The 16036-nt window shown below is 40.8% G+C and overlaps 1 long non-coding RNA gene across 1 annotated transcript; it reads left to right on the top strand.

Moving 5' to 3' along the window:
- The first annotated feature begins 4825 nt into the window (after window positions 1-4825).
- On the top strand, window positions 4826-15656 carry LOC133218296 (uncharacterized). Its single transcript, XR_009727096.1, has 4 exons — window positions 4826-6128; window positions 6929-7023; window positions 11180-11274; window positions 14873-15656. It is a non-coding gene; the product is annotated as an uncharacterized LOC133218296 (long non-coding RNA).
- The last annotated feature ends 380 nt before the right edge of the window (window positions 15657-16036 follow it).

Raw genomic sequence — 16036 nt, 5'->3', positions numbered from 1 at the left:
TCAGACTAGCAATACAACCTCACAGTCCCCTGCTGCTAACTGGCTGCAGCATAGGAGCCTGAGTAGAAATGGAAAGGAAGAAGCCACAGTTCAGTTGTTAGTGTGTGTAGGGATAGGTTTCCTCTAGACTTGGTAAATAGCTTCTTAAGCTATGGAGAAATAGTATTTGGACTCTTGCAGCTGGTAGTCTAATCACAAGGACCTGCAGTATCTTATTCTCAGTTAACCTGTGGCTTATGAAATACTTAATGGAATATTAGGGGTGGCCGACACGCCAGAAGGCTGTGCTGCCATCCAGAGAGACCTGGACAGGCTGGAGAGCTGGGCGGGGAATAACTTGATGAAATATAACAAGGGAAAGTGTAGAGTCCTGCATCTGGGCAGGAACAACCCCAGGTTCCAGTATAGGCTGGGGAACGACCTGTTAGAGAGCAGTGTAGGGGAGAGGGACCTGGGGGTCCTGGTGGACGACAGGGTGACCATGAGCCGACACTGTGCCCTTGTGGCCAAGAAGGCCAATGGCATCCTGGGGTGTATTAGAAGGGGGGTGGTTAGTAGGTCGAGAGAGGTCCTCCTTCCCCTCTACTCTGCCCTGGTGAGACCTCATCTGGAATATTGTGTCCAGTTCTGGGCCCCTCAGTTTAAGAAGGACAGGGACCTGCTGGAGAGAGTCCAGCACAGGGCAACTAAGATGATTAAGGGAGTGGAGCATCTCCCTTATGAGGAAAGACTGAGGGAGCTGGGTCTCTATAGTTTGGAGAAGAGGAGATTGAGGGGTGACCTTATTAGTGTATATAAATATATAAAGGGGGAGTGTCACGAGGATGGAGCCAGGCTCTTCTCAGTGGCAAACAATGATAGGACAAGGGGCAATGGGTTCAAACTGGAACACAAGAGGTTCCACTTAAACTTGAGAAGAAACTTCTTCTCAGTGAGGGTGACAGAACACTGGAACAGGCTGCCCAGGGGGGTTGTGGAATCTCCTTCTTTGGAGACATTCAAAACCCGCCTGGACACGTTCCTGTGTAACCTTATCTAGGTGTTCCTGCTCCGGCAGGGGGATTGAACTAGATGATCTTTTGAGGTCCCTTCCAATCTCTAACATACTGTGATACTGTGATACTGTAATATTCAATTCTTTGTTCCTAAATGGCACTAGCCACTTTCAAAAAAGTATGGGTGCATCTACTGATTTTAGTATTCATAAAGATATCAGATGGTTCTGTCAGACCTTTCAGCTGAAAACATATTAAAAGATGTCCTAAGACCCATTGGTGTGGTTGTCCAGTCTTAGTGTATTCCACTTGAGTCACTGAGTCAGAAGTAATGGGCACCCTGTATCCCACTGTGGTTGTCAGCTCCACCCCCTTAATAGCAGCTTATACCACTTGTAACCCAGTTAACCAGAGTATTGGCAAGCAAGCATGATGTGGTTTAAGCCCAGCTAGCAACTCAGGCAGCTGCTTGGTCACTCCCCCTACTCCCCAGTGGGATGAGGAGGAGAATCAGACGAAGGTAAAACCCAAAGGTTGAGATAAGAACAGTTCAATAATTTAAATTAAGTAAAATATAGTAACAATAGAAATAGTAACTACAGTAACAAAATTGTTATTAATAATAGGGAAAAGAAAAAAAATAATAACAAAGGAGAAAACACAAGATACCCAGCCCGACCCGAGCAGTGATCTAACCCTTGCGGGTAACTATCCCCAGTTTATATAGTGGGCATGACGTGCTGTGGTACGGAATACCTCTTTGGCTAGTTTGGGTCAGGTGTCCTGTCTCTGCTTCCTCCTGGCTTCCCATGGCCCTCCTCCCTGGCAGAGCATGAGACTGAAAAGTCCTTGGTCAGGGTACTTAGTTGCTGGCTGGACTTAAACCACAACAGAGCAGAAAGCTCTTTCCAAAACAGGGCATCAATTTCATCAAGGTGTTGGAAATGTACAACAGCATAGGTGGTGTTTCACTAAAATGTAAGCATGCCACCCATAAATGGAACAAATATTGGTGTTTTGTTTGTTATAATAACACCAACTAATGAAATATTTGCTAAAAAGGAAGTGGAAAAGGCCAAGGTTAGCTAGCACTCCTCTGTATTTAATTGTGCTGCAATCCTGAACAGCCTCCTCCTTTTTCACTCCTCTCCCCAGTTTGAATTGATGCTATCATATTAGTAGGTGTACATTTGACTTACAAAGGTAGGAAGAGTAATTTCAGACTTCATGACATGTTTTAAACTAAACTGCTGTAATGCTACTGTTTAGGGCTACAAAAGTCCAAGTTAACTGTAGTATTTAGTATAGTATAATACAGAAAATAATGCGTGGTAACTAAGAAAAAGAAAAGAATATAACCAGTAGCTGAATATATGTTGCTATAAACAGCTTATGTTAATCCAGCAATAGTAATATAGGTAGATGTTGGAGTATCAAAAAACCACTGAAGATGTGTCTGATTTAGGGCATAGGGAAGCACTTAGAAGAAACAGCTTAAGTGTCAAGTAGCAAATAACTTTATATTGAGAAGACAGCATGACTGTTTCAGATTTCTTGCATAGATTGACATTTTCTAAATAAATTAAAATAATAAAAGGGGTAAAGGAGGAGAGTACAGCACTTAATAGTTTCCTTCCTTAATACCCAAGCCCTTCTTCAATCAGGTAATGTCCTGTCAGCTGCATGAGGCTAGGTAAGGGTGTAGGGGATATAGCTGTTAGAGGCACTCACCCCATGACAATCATGTGGAGCAAAAAGTTAACTCATTTGCTAAAAACTGGAAGCTATTTTAAATGCAGTTTCTTCCTTTCTATTTACTTTTGAATCCTTCAGTAAGACTTGTGTATGAGATGCATCCAGAAGATGGAGCATGTTCCTCCCATTTTGTAGGTTATTGTGTAGTTTGCCATAGGAAAGTACTGGTAGGTCAAAAATGTTTCCAGCTCAAATAATTCCATCTACGTGTAGCACAGTGAGAATATGTCCTTGGACAGCAGGTTTTGAGTAGGTTCCTTTTTTGTGCTGAGCTGTACAGTAAAGGCTAAGGGTACTCCAGTCCCTATTTCAAGCTTCTTGGGTAGATGATGCATGCGTGCCTGAAGAGAAAAGGTGTAAACCACTGAGCACTCCCCAAACTAGAGTGCTCCTCCAAACTGGAGTGCTGAGAAATTTAAACTTTCACAATATTTGGAGAGTCTACACTGATCCTCAGAACACACTGGAGAACATGGTATGTGAGGAGAAAATTACATCCAGTGCAGATCAGGACTATTACATCTTGCTTATTAGTCAGAGATTCAGATTAAGGGGTCCTGCCTGTCCACATAGTTTTTGATATTTTTCATGGTAACAATAATAAGCACATCTAATTTACATAGCTGCAGTACTATATCCATATGATTTCTTCAGCAGATGTTCTTATGTTGTACTTTTATACAATAACAAGAAATCGGAAGCCACAGAAGCCTTGTTTTCTGTTGAGCTGAGCTGAATTAGCAGTAGCACAGGAGACTTTTCAACTGAGGTTCCCCCAGCGTAGTAGTTCTGTGAAAATTATTCCCTTGATAGTACTAAAGCTAGGTTCATGTTTATTAGTACTGGTTTTCGCATTGACCACTTCATGAAGTTGGTTTATTTGTGTTACTCTATCTCCGTATGGTTGCGTTGGCAGAACAATATTGCGCTGGTATAACTGGCACAAAAAAGGACTGCAAATATTTATTAAAATATGAGAGTTTCTGATATAGTAAAAATTCTAACACCGATTATTGGCAAGACATTTCCAGGGAAATGATCTTTAGGTACTTCCCTCGTCAATGCTCATTTTGAACCTCTGCCATAGTGCACTGATAGGACAGTTTGTGCAGCACGTTCTGAACCATCTCCAGGCAGTTAGGTTACTTAAGAAAACTTCATTTTTCCTCTTCCCAAACATGTTTTTAAGCTGGGTCACTTTCCCTGTTCAGTTTGCACTAGTGTCAGCCAAGCTGCAGGAGAAATGCACTGGGAGGTGAGAAGAGTGCTAGAGGTATGAAGACTCTTGTAAGCTGGTATAGTCTCTGAAGACTTTGAAGAAATCACAGCTTTAATTGTTAGAGTCACAGAATTACATAGGTTAGAAGGGACCTCCGGGGTTGCCAGTCCAACCTCCTGTGCAAGGCAGGTCCACTTAGAGCAGGTTGCTCACAGTTTTGAACTGTTGCCTTTTAAATATTTTCAAGAATGGAATTTCCACAGCCTCTCTGGGAAACTTGTTCCAGGCTTTGGAATCTTCTGTGTTCTGAGCTGTGTCCATTGCCTCTTGCTTGTCTCACAGATGAGGAGAGAACTAAGAAGAGTCTGGCTCTCTTCTCCTCCACCCCAAATGCATAGTTGCAGACAGGACAAGTATCTCCCCTCATCATTCTTTTCTAGATCTCTGAGCCTCTCCTCAGTATATTGTACTCCAGTCCTTTCAGCAGGCTTGTTAGCCATCTGCTGGACTTGCTCATTTTCTCACGCTGGGGAGCCCGAGAGTGGCCACGGTACTTTAGCCCTGGTCTCAACACCACGGTGTTCTTCCCTGCAGTCTGAACAAACTATCTGGTATAGTATTTTTGTTCACTGCTGAGCCATTGGAGCACTTGATCTGTATCACAAGACTTGAACTTGACTCCAAGAATCTGAGAATTCCTGACTCGTTGCCCTGTTAGAGAAGGTAATTGAGTGACTCTGTCTCAGCAGAGGACTTGTATAAAATGAAAAAATACAATTGGGAAATTGCATAAAAATTTAGAGGTTCACTTTTTCTACACCCGCACCCCCACCCCCCCACCCACCTAGCTTTTATCCTCAATGCAATCAGATGTGCCTGTATTTCTAGTGAAAACTGCACCAGGGACCATGATACTGGTTCTTGTCATAACCACAGATCTGTAGATCTGAAAACCCTTGGGGGGGGGGGATCATCCTCATGTTTTATGGACTCCCTGTGAATTAGTTTAGAAATTATTTTTTTAACTATGTGGGGTTTTAGTTTTCTTAATAACCATTGAATTGAGTTGGGAGGATAAGTGAGATTCAGGTTGTCACTGCAGGCTTCTGAACCAGATAAAGAATTCTCCACAAGATGACAGATTTTATATGTACTTATGTCTTGACTTTAGATTGGGACTTTTGTTAAATTCAAGCTAAGGCTTTAGGCTATCCTCCTAAGATTTATTCAGCATTGAGTCTCCAACGTTCAATCTACTGAGTTTGGGGGGGGGTGTTTTCTGTCAGAACTATATGGTTGCCAAAAAGAACTGGCTGCATAGGATAATTACGGAAAGGTTTTTATCTATTATTTCAGTGGTTTTAATTTGTTAACTTAGAGCTGATTCAAAGGTCTGATTTATACCTCCTGAATCCCAGCTGAGAAAAGTAAATGTTAGTCTGGAGGGTAAGACGTACTTCTCACACCAGAAAGACCTTCAGAAGTCACAGAAGAGCTGTGAGGCTCTGAAATTATTTTTAAGTTCATGTTTAAATGAAGTATTTTCCTAAGCCTATGACCAGTCTGAGTATTCATGCTGCAGGATCATTTCTTCATCTTTTTACTTCATTAGCTTGCAGCGTTTCTTCTAGGGAAGTGTTTGCTGAGGAAATAAGTGCAACTCCTGGAATAATTTCATTGTTGTTATTGCTGAGAACCTGTCTATTCAAGCCCTATTTTAAACTTCCTTCCATCTGGATGTGGTAGATGGACTGATCGGTGGATAAGGAATTGGCTGGGTGGTCACTATCCAGAGGGTAGTGGTCAATGTTCAATGTCCAGATGGAGATTGCTGACAAGTGGTGTCCCTCAGGGATTCATACTAGGACCAGTGGTGTTTAATATCTTCATCAATGACAGACAGTGGAATTGAGTGCACCCTCAGCAAGTCTGCAAACAACACCAAGCTAAGTGGTGTGGCTGATGTGCCTGAGGGATGGGATGACATCAAGAGCAACCTGGACAAGCTTGAGAAGTGAGCCAGTGTGAATTTCATAAGGTTCAACAACACCAGGTGCAAGGTCCTGCACATGTGCTGGGGCAATCCCAAGCACAAATGCAAGCTGGCTGATGACAGGATTGAGAGCAGCCCTGAAGAAAAGGACAAGGCAGAAGGGCAGGTAAAAGGAGACTTCTGTTACTTCATTCAAAAATAAATGGGAGGTCAGTTACAGTGTTTCCATACACTCACAAGTACTTGCTATTTCTCCCCAGAGGCAGGACTTGGCACTTTCATTTCTGTTGACCTATTTCCCCAGCCTGCTGATGTCCCTCAGAATGGAGTGCGCCCATTTGATGTACTACCTGCTCCTCCCAGTTTTGTGTCATTTGCAAACTTGCTGAGGGTGCATTCTGTCTCTTTCATCATCTACATCATTGATAATGAAGATGTTGAGGAGTATTGACTCCTGGGGTACACTACTAGTGGCTGGCCTCCAGCTTGACCTCATGCCACTGATCACAACCCTTTAAGCCTGGCAGTTCAGTTAGTTTTCAGTTCACCTCACTGTCCATTTATCTAGTCCATCAGTTTGTCTGAAGATGCTACGGAAGACAGTGTTGAAAGCCTTGCTCAAGTCAACATAAATAATATCCACTACTCTCCCTTCCTTCACCAAGACACCCATATTATCTCATCGTAGGGGAGGCATAATCTCCTCCTTGTAAATCAATGCTGACTACTCCCCAACACCTTCTTAACAAGTTTGGAAATCCTTCCCAGGGAGGTGAGGCTTCCTGCCCTATAGATTCTTGGTTCTTCCTTTTTGCCCTTCCTGAAGAGAGCAGTGGCATTTGCTCTTATTCCAGTCCCTAGGAACCTCCCCTGATCATCATCACCCTTCAGAGATTAGCAAGAGTGGCCTCACAATGACATCAGCCATCTCTATGATGTTATAACTTGTGTAATTCAAATCTACAGGAGGCAGCATGTTCCATGAATTTCAGGATTTGCAGGGAGGAAGAAAACTGATCCTCAGTTGTACATGACAGTGATCTTTAACCTTTGGAATTAAGGTAAGTTAATGTTTGACTAACATCACATGTTTACTCAAGTTTTGAAATGTACAACTAACTATATCTCCCTCAAACTTCTGTAAAATTACATTATTTTATCTTTTTAGCATATGTATTTCAGATTTCTTTGCTAAAGATTTATACACTATAACCCAAAACATCTGTTTTTTCAGCACGTGTAGGTAGGTTAGGTGCATCCCATCCTCTTTGTTTCAGACAAGGCAGAAGGAACAACTGAGTTTAGATTCAGATTTTAAAGTGGTAGAGACCTAAGTCAACTCAGATGGAAAAGTGAATGGGTGTCAGGGGAAGGGAAAGAGGTATGTGGAGCAGAAGTGTGACTTGCATGCCTTTCCTTAGCTGAAATCTCTTGCTATAGTTCTATTTCCATAAAGTGGGATGATGAGAGGTGTTGTCTCACTTATGCAATGCAACTCACCAATGTGTTTCCCATCTGTTGAATCTTCTCTCTTCAAACAGGCTAGGTGACAATCTTCTGCCACCACTCATGAAAACAAACAAGTTAATCAATAGATTATTTTAATAATAGGGCTTTATTAATAAGATGTTGTAAGACCTGCTGCAAGAGAATAAAAATATTGGTTGGAAGTCTTCTCTGAAGGTTGCCTGTTAGTTGGACCATCTCACAACTAGATAATGTCACTCCTGGTTTTGCCCAAGTCTTGAAAAGCCCCAGTGACAGAGATTCCTCCACCCCTCTGGACAACCTATTCTAGTACCCAGCTGCCTTCTTGGTCATTTTATTTTCCGATACCCAGTCTGAACCTCCCAAGTTGTAAACTGAGGCAATTGCTCTGTTAGACCTGCAGTAGCAGGAAGAGTTTGGTTCTGTCACTTTTGTTAATAATCCTTCAAAAAGTTGTAGCTGCTAACTACAGTTAGCTTCTTTTTGACCAGGCTAAGTAAATCCAACTCCTTCAGCCCCTCTTCAATAGTTCTTATTTACCCTCCACTGAATTTCGCCATGTCTCTCTGGAGCACAGGTATCCAAAACTAAACACTATTTCAGTTATATCAGGTACAGTTTCACCAGTACCAAGCAGAGATTTTCAGCAAATTTCCCTTGATGTGCTAGCCACACTTAAAATGTAACTCAGGACATACCTTCTTTCAGAAAGGCAAGCCACAGGTTCACATTCAGCCCAGTGTGCACTGTAACCCACAGGACTATGACCTATTCAGCCACTTCCCAGCCTATACCCAAATATCGGGTTATTCCAGCTGTCCCAGGTGCAGAACTTCATAAGGATCATGACATCTCCATCCAGTCCTTAAGATTTTCAGGGTTCTTTGGGGTTAAACCAGCAGCCACTTGCCCTAACTTAGAATCATGTGTAGATCTGCTTAGAACAAGCTCTGCATTGCAGTCAGGTTGTTAATGAAGGCACTGGATAAGGGTGCCAACACTGACCCTAGCTTACCAACAAAACGTTGAATTATGGACTGCTACCCTTACTGCCAGTATTCAAGCCACCTAAACAGTCCGTTTGTCCAGTCCATACTTCTGCTGTTTCCAGAGAGGAAGGCTGGGGAAGGTGGTGTCAAAAGCTATATTCAGGTCAAGGTATATTACACCCATCGCTCTATCCTTGCCCACAGAGCCACTCATGTTATCATAGCAGGGAATCAAGCAGGTCAAACACAATTTGTCTTCCTGGGCAGACTGCTGCTGATTATGTGCTCCCTGATCTTTCCACTGACTGAGGTGAAACTGACTGGCATATAGTTTACCAAGTCCCCCTTCATGCCTTCTTTAAAGATAGATAGTAACCTCACACTCAAGCGCACCAGGTTCTCCATTAGCTTGGGCTTATTCCCATCCAGCCCAATGGATTAGAATACATCCAGTTTCTCTAACCTGTTGCTCCTCCACTGCTGCCTGCCCAGTTCCTTCCCCAACTGTGCCCGTAGAGTCTGGGAGTTGGCATTGATTGTGAAGACAGGGGCAGAAGAAAGGCAGAGTTCACCAGCTTTTGCAATGACACCTGTTGGCACTAAGGACTTTCATCACCAGAAACTCATTTTCCTTGAACTTGCTTTTCCAATTAGCATTCTTACAGAATCTGTCTTGCTCCAACCAGGGCTTTGGCGTTCCTGATTTTGACACTAAGTACCTAACACTGCTTTGGGGGGGGGGGGGTGTCAAGTGGTAGTGGTTTGCTTAAGATGTTGAAATAATTTTATTTAGTTTGGCTAATCTAAACCACGTAGGAGATGGTCTTTCTGACTCCTGCACGCCTCTGCCCCAGTAGGTCAAGGCTCATGAATGAACATGGAAAAATTGCTCCAACTGCTGAAGCAATTGTCTGCTAGTAAGAAGACATGGAAAAGATGTCTGAAACTGCAGCCCAGTTAATTGTGATTAATACAAATACCAATAAAAATGGAATGGAATTCTTCTGATTTTTAAAGACTGAGAAGAAAAATGTAACTAGACAGTGAAAAACAACTAATTACCCTGTAGGAAGGTTTAGGGTTGGTCTGCCGCTGGGAAGCATTTTCTGGAAGAGGATTATACACTAGTTTGAATTAAGGACTTGGATTAAGGTTAATTTGATTGATAAGATCTTAAATTTAGAAGTAGGGAACAAAGCTGGAAAAGACTCATTTAATCTGTATGAGCATAATGCAGTGAAAAAGAAATATCAGCAGATCAGAGGAATGAAAGTGCCACTACTGATAAGAGCACTTGCTGGCTAATACAGAGTGGGAAAATACTGGCTAAAAATTAGCCTCTTGTGATGGCCAGTATGAATCTATTACACTAGTACAACGAAATAGAGGATCCATAACAATTCAGTAAGAATGTAAAACTAGCTAGTAGAGAGACCTGTGGAGGATTAGCAGTTGTGGCTGGAACATCAGGATAGAAGTATATGGATAATTTAGGAAAGACAGAAGAGAAAAATAAAGATGGTGAAATAGCATTACGCATTAATGACTTCAGAAAAAGGGATGGTATGTATAGCGTGGATCATGTTTGAGTTAAAATTCTTTAGAGGAAGGTAGAAAAAATATTGTACTGAAGTATCAGAGAATCATAGAATCATAGAATAGTTAGGGTTGGAAAGGACCTTAAGATCATCAAGTTCCAACCCCCCTGCCATGGGCAGGGACACCTCACACTAAACCATGACAGCCAAGGCTCTGTCCAACCTGGCCTGGAACACTTCAGGGATGGAGCATTCAAAACTTCCCTGGGCAGCCCATTCCAGTGCCTCACCACCCTTACAGTAAAGAACTTCTTCCTTATATCCAATCTAAACTTCCTCTGTTTAAGTTTTAACCCATTATCCCTTGTCCTATCACTACAGTCCCTAATGAAGAGAGCCTGCAGTATCCAAAAGAGCCTAAGGCTGGATTTGGACATGGATTTAGATCTCTGTCATGTCATTTAGAAAAGAAGAGAAGCACCATTAGTATCTATAAATATGGAAAATTTAAGTCCCCAGATTGGAAGACCTACCTGTTTCTAGATGTGCTGATGGATCACTACACTGTGGTAACAAGACATGCAAGAGTCATATGGCTAGGAGAAAAAATGCAGAATCCTTAAAAATTTTTAACTACAAGTAATTTCCATTACTTTGATTTGAAATGAAAAGAAATTCTGAAATGTCAGAATTCTCTCTGAATAAAAATGCTGGGTCAGCCATCTTACTTTGTTTTCCAACTAGTTGGGTTAGTTGCATCAGGTTGTATCTTCAAATTGAGCCTGAAGACAGAGTAAATAACTTCTCTCATAAATATCACAAATTCATTTAAAAGCAAACTTTGAATGTTCTGACCTACAGTAGAAATAAAAAAAAGGATATTACAAAATGCATACTAGATGTAATTAGACCTGGGTTTTGGTGGTCAGAGGTAGAGAGGGGTAGGGAGACTAATTTTCAAAGCGAGAGATTCCACTCACACAGTAAATGACTGCAAAACCAGCATTAAGCATTTGGTACCATCCTTCATATTATTGCCACAGAGTCTGTCATGGCTATTTTTAGTAACTCATTAGCAATTACCAGATTATTTTATTTTGTATTTTGGTCCTCTTATGTTGGCTGCAGAGGTTTGTAAACATTTACAAAATGCATTCACTGTGTTTGCTTAGTTATAATTCCTGTAAAATTCAAATTTACAGGAAGCAGCTCGTTCCATGAATTGCTGGACTGGCAGGGAGGAAGAAAATTGATCCGTAATCATACATGGGAATGACCTTTAACCTATGAAATTAAGGTAAGTTAATGTTTGATTAATATCTGATGCTTACTCAAGTTTTGAAATGTATGACAACTATCTATATCTCTGTGAGACTTTTATAAAGTTATATTTTCTTCTTAGCACATATATTTAAGATTTCTTTTTTGAAAGTTTATACATTATATAAAGAAATATTCTTTTCTGTTCAGAGGCAGACTGTAATTTGTTGTAGCTGTGTTGAAGTCAGTGGAGCTCAGCCTGAAGATCCATTTCGTCCTTGATGAACAAGTTTTGTCAGTCGACCTTCTCGTTTTGTGTTAAAATGTTCGGTGTAACATTTTATACTCATTGATTTGAGGCTCAGCTCAGCCATTTTTCAAACATTAATTGCTTCAAAATTATTGGTCTCATTTTAATAACCAAGAGACCTTTAGACTGTAGGTATCTACAGGCACAGCTTGATTTATCTTGCTTTGAAGCAACCACAGAATCACTGTGACCAACATCGCATTCTCTATGCTTGAGTGCGCCAAGTCACACGCATGAATAACTACCACAGTCTGTGGAAGTTAAGGAAGAATGAAAATTGATTATGAAAGTAAATAAACTTCCTCATCTTTTGCAATGTTCCTTCTCTCTTCTTCAATAAAAGCAATCAGAATTCAACTTCTATTTTCCTATGCAGGGCAGGTATTAAGTATATTCTTAAGTGACATCTGTTTCTGTCATGAATTACTGTTTATGACTTAAAAAAATAATTTTAAAAGTTCAGTTGTGAAAGCAGACCTAAAGCACACTGACTTCTCAAATTGTCAAGTCCCTCCCAGAGTTATCTTATGGACAGTGTTCAGAAAGGCTGAGGCATTAGACTTACCAGGCATACAGACAAGGGTGCACAGAGAGCATGCCAGTGGTCTCACTCTAAGCGTGAGGCACAGTCCTCTGTACATGTCATAAATTTATGTAGCATCAAGACCACATGGCTTCTTGGTCCTACGCGGTCTGTATGTTCCAAGAGGTTTTGCATCCTCAGCATAGTCAGACTTCCCTTCAATGTGACTCGATTTATTATACACATGATGCTAGTTTAACCAAAAAAGGTAAAAAATAATTCTCTACTGACTGCCATCTGATGCAGTACAATTATTATTCAATGATAACTAAACTTAATTAGTTTGATGCTATTTTAGGCATTCAATCAGGGTAGAAATATCTTAGGATTTGATATTCCATAACCTTGAGAACAGCTTATTATCAATCTGATGTAGGTATGTTCCTGTCCATGTTTCTATCATATATGAATACAACATAATTGTCCCTATATGAATAGATGATGTACCGCTGGGGAAAGATTGCTCCTCTTCCTGGCAAAGTACACTGGTGCAGTTAAAAATACTGCAGATAACTGCAAATCCTTCAGGCAAATATCAATCACTTCAGCAGGTGGTGAAGAAAAATGGAGAAAAGTTTCTATGGCTGCAGGGCAGACATTCTTTCCTTCCTAAGCAAGACTTGTCTTCTGCCTCTCACAGCAAATGCTAAGACTGTGTCACATCCTGTTAAAGCATGAAAAGCTAACAGAGCTTTTGCCTTTTCTTTGCCTAATACTGCAGTAAAGAACCTTTAGTTTAATCCCAGAATCAAAAGCAATCCAAAACTCATCAAAATCTAACTTGTTCATATCTCCCAATGATACCTAGCCACAAATCTGAAAATAATTTAGTAAGAAAGCTCTTAAGATTCACGACTTACAAAGTTTTGAATCTGGAATAGAAGGTATTTGGTAGTAAATAAGGAAGGCCTTATTTCTGGGAGAACGGGAGAAAAAAATATGCATCAACCTTATAAATGAAACACTGGTGAACAAAAATATTCAGCTTAAATCAGGTGTGAAATAGGTTTGTGGGGCATTCAACTACTGTTTATTCCATTGCCGTGCTCAGCAAAGCAGGGTGTGTAGGCAGGGCTGTTTGTACATGACTTCAAATGACTGTGCTGGCAGTAAAAAACAAAGGACAAGGTGATGAGAAAGCTCCTCTCTTTCTCTGTTTTAACTTATTTTTGTGAAGATTGACCCCATTAGTTCTAAATCAAGTAGCTCCAGCTGAACTTCAGAAGATAACATGAATGCATAAGGCAAGTGAGAGTATGATCCTAGTTAAAGGCATTCTGTGAGTATAAAAAATAATACATGGCACAGGACAGTGGGGTAGAAGATGTCTGATTTAACAATGTAGGTGGGTTTTAATGTATATTTTCAAATGGAGAACAACTAATACAATTTTTGCATGCTAAATGACAAATACAAAAGCAATCCATTATGATTCATCCAAAAAGTTATTTTAACATTAGGCTGGTATTATTCACTGAATGACACTTCTTAGCTATGTAAGTACCCAAAAATAAATGTACCCAAACAGATGCAGTTTAAGCTTTGCCAGACTGAGCTAGCTACACACTGGTCCTGCTCTTCAATCAAGGGAACTTAAAAAGGTATCTTAATTCCTGTGGATATTCTGCCCGTGGGTTTTCAGACAGTGAGAGACAAACAGAAATCAAAGCCATTTCACCAGTCAAATTCATGACCAAAAGGTATAATTCCCTTAGAAATACAACCATGACTTTTGATTTCAAAACTGTGGTTTTGAAACAGAGCACCATTTTGCTGTTGATATCTGGATGTCATAACACATTTTATATTCTCAGTTACCATAGTGTGCCTCAGTTTATTGACTCAGTGCCCATGAACTTTTTGTGTGAGACTGATCCCTCATGAGGAAGATTTCTTATCAGCCAACTGGTCCATGAGCATTTCTGTCATCTGCAAACCTACTTTCTCAATAGCTCTCTAAGTATGATTATGATTTATGATCTATTTTAGAAGAATGCTTAAGGTGATGAGTTAATACTTCAACAATCACGAATAACTATAATTAGTCATACCCACAACCTTTTTTTTCTGTTTCTGATATACGTGTTAAAACACCCTTTTTAACTTCTGAGTCATGTTGTTTTTCTTGGACACAAAGTTACATGATGAAGAGGAGTATTTCTCTTCAGACAAATGTGTATTGTCTGTGAAAATACAGCAGTGCAAGCACTTGATTTCAAGCACTCAATTTCATTCATAAGTTACAAGTCACTAGATCTCTAGGAGTTTTAAGGTTCCAGGAAGGCTGATTTTGAACTTAAAGCAGATAAATATCGCCTGAGAGAAATGGATTTCACATCTTTGACATGCAGTGGTTACGTGACACTGGGCCAATCACTTTAACTGAAATAGCACAGGCAGCCGTTTTGTTTGCCTCACTTTTTTGGATTCTCAACTTGTTGGCTGTTGGTTCAAAATGACAAAATAGAGCTGAAACTGTGGACCATCACAGATTGGGCCAGTTTGCTCAAGGCTCACTGTTCTGTCTCCCTCGGAAGCATCTCTAAGGATAGATTTCTAGGGACAGGCTTTGGTTGTATAGGTAAAACTACAAGACGACACAAAAAACACTGAAAAAAGAAGCCAAGATTTTCAAAATAGTTGTACATTTTTGCCAACTTTTAATGTCTATAAGGTGGCAAAACTAAGAGTCCCTCCAGCTTCCTTCTGTCTGCATCCTTAACTGACTTCATCTCTCTGCAGATTCACCTGAGATTTTCCCAGACTTAGGTGGATCAACACCTACTGTAGCTCATGTATGAATATTTGCACAAACCTATTTAAATACAGTACCTGCAGAAAATGCATGGTAAGAGAAGAAAACTGTTTTCCACAAAAGAAACCCAAAGTAGTATTGATTTTAACAGTGCACAACACACTATGAAAGAAAGAAAAATGCTTTAAAATACAACAATCTGGAACAACTATTATCAGAGTTCCATTCAACAGAAGGACAAACTAGGCATCAGATAAATAAAGCAGAATGACCTAAGTATCGTCAATAAAACACCTTCCCAATCAGAGGGCTCCGTGCGACGTTGTGTTTGGGAGATGAAGTTGTGCTTGGGAGAATTCCTGTACTGCCTTACAATTCATGCCAGACAGCTGATGATAAGAGGCTGGCTGCAGCCCAGCACACAGACAGCCTCCACCTTCCCATCGACCTGTCCTCACAGGCAGTGCTGTGATAATTCATGCTCCTGGTCCCGGCGGTAAGAAGAAACTTCTCAGACCCGTGCCTCAGCTCCCCAAGGCTGTAGGGCTGTCAGGTTATGTGTTCCTTCCTCTACCACTGAAAGCAGAGCCTCATATTGCTCCTGGTGACATGCTGCCTCTAGGACGGTTTCCTTTAGTGTGATATGAAGGGACAGTAGAGCAAGGCAGGGGTAGAGAGTTGTAGAAGGACATGGTGACATCTCCAACACTGAGCATGCAGGCACTGGCTGTAGTCCCATCACCACTGGAAAAGCTCCTTTAGCTACTATGGTCAAGAAGATAATTTTGTTCTGTGAAGTATGGGCACAATCAAACAGTTCATAACTTCCTTTTTAAACATTGAAGATTAAAATATTCCCCAGAGTTCCTCTATCTGTCATAAAGAAGGGTACACAGGTATGTCTGAAACTAGCTCCCGACTCCTGGAGCTACTATGCACTTACACAGGTGTAAGTGCATACCAAAGCTTTGTAGACTGTAAGTGACCCACTACACCTAGTGCTTAAAGACCCTTAAAGTATTTAAAGTCTAACCTGAACAAGAACAGTTATGGTCTTGTTTCTTAGATGCTGGTAGGTGCAAACTGTATTAAATCCAGTATTCCCTGCTTTAAAACAATTTGACAAGCTCCACAATGTAAAAGAATTAACA

This window comes from Neopsephotus bourkii, unplaced genomic scaffold, assembly GCF_033783945.1.
Source record: "Neopsephotus bourkii isolate Nb327-2 ecotype Australia unplaced genomic scaffold, CSIRO-AGI_Nbou_v1 NB_1234, whole genome shotgun sequence".
NCBI lineage: Eukaryota > Metazoa > Chordata > Aves > Psittaciformes > Psittacidae > Neopsephotus > Neopsephotus bourkii.
This window is presented reverse-complemented; position numbering and strand designations above follow the sequence as displayed.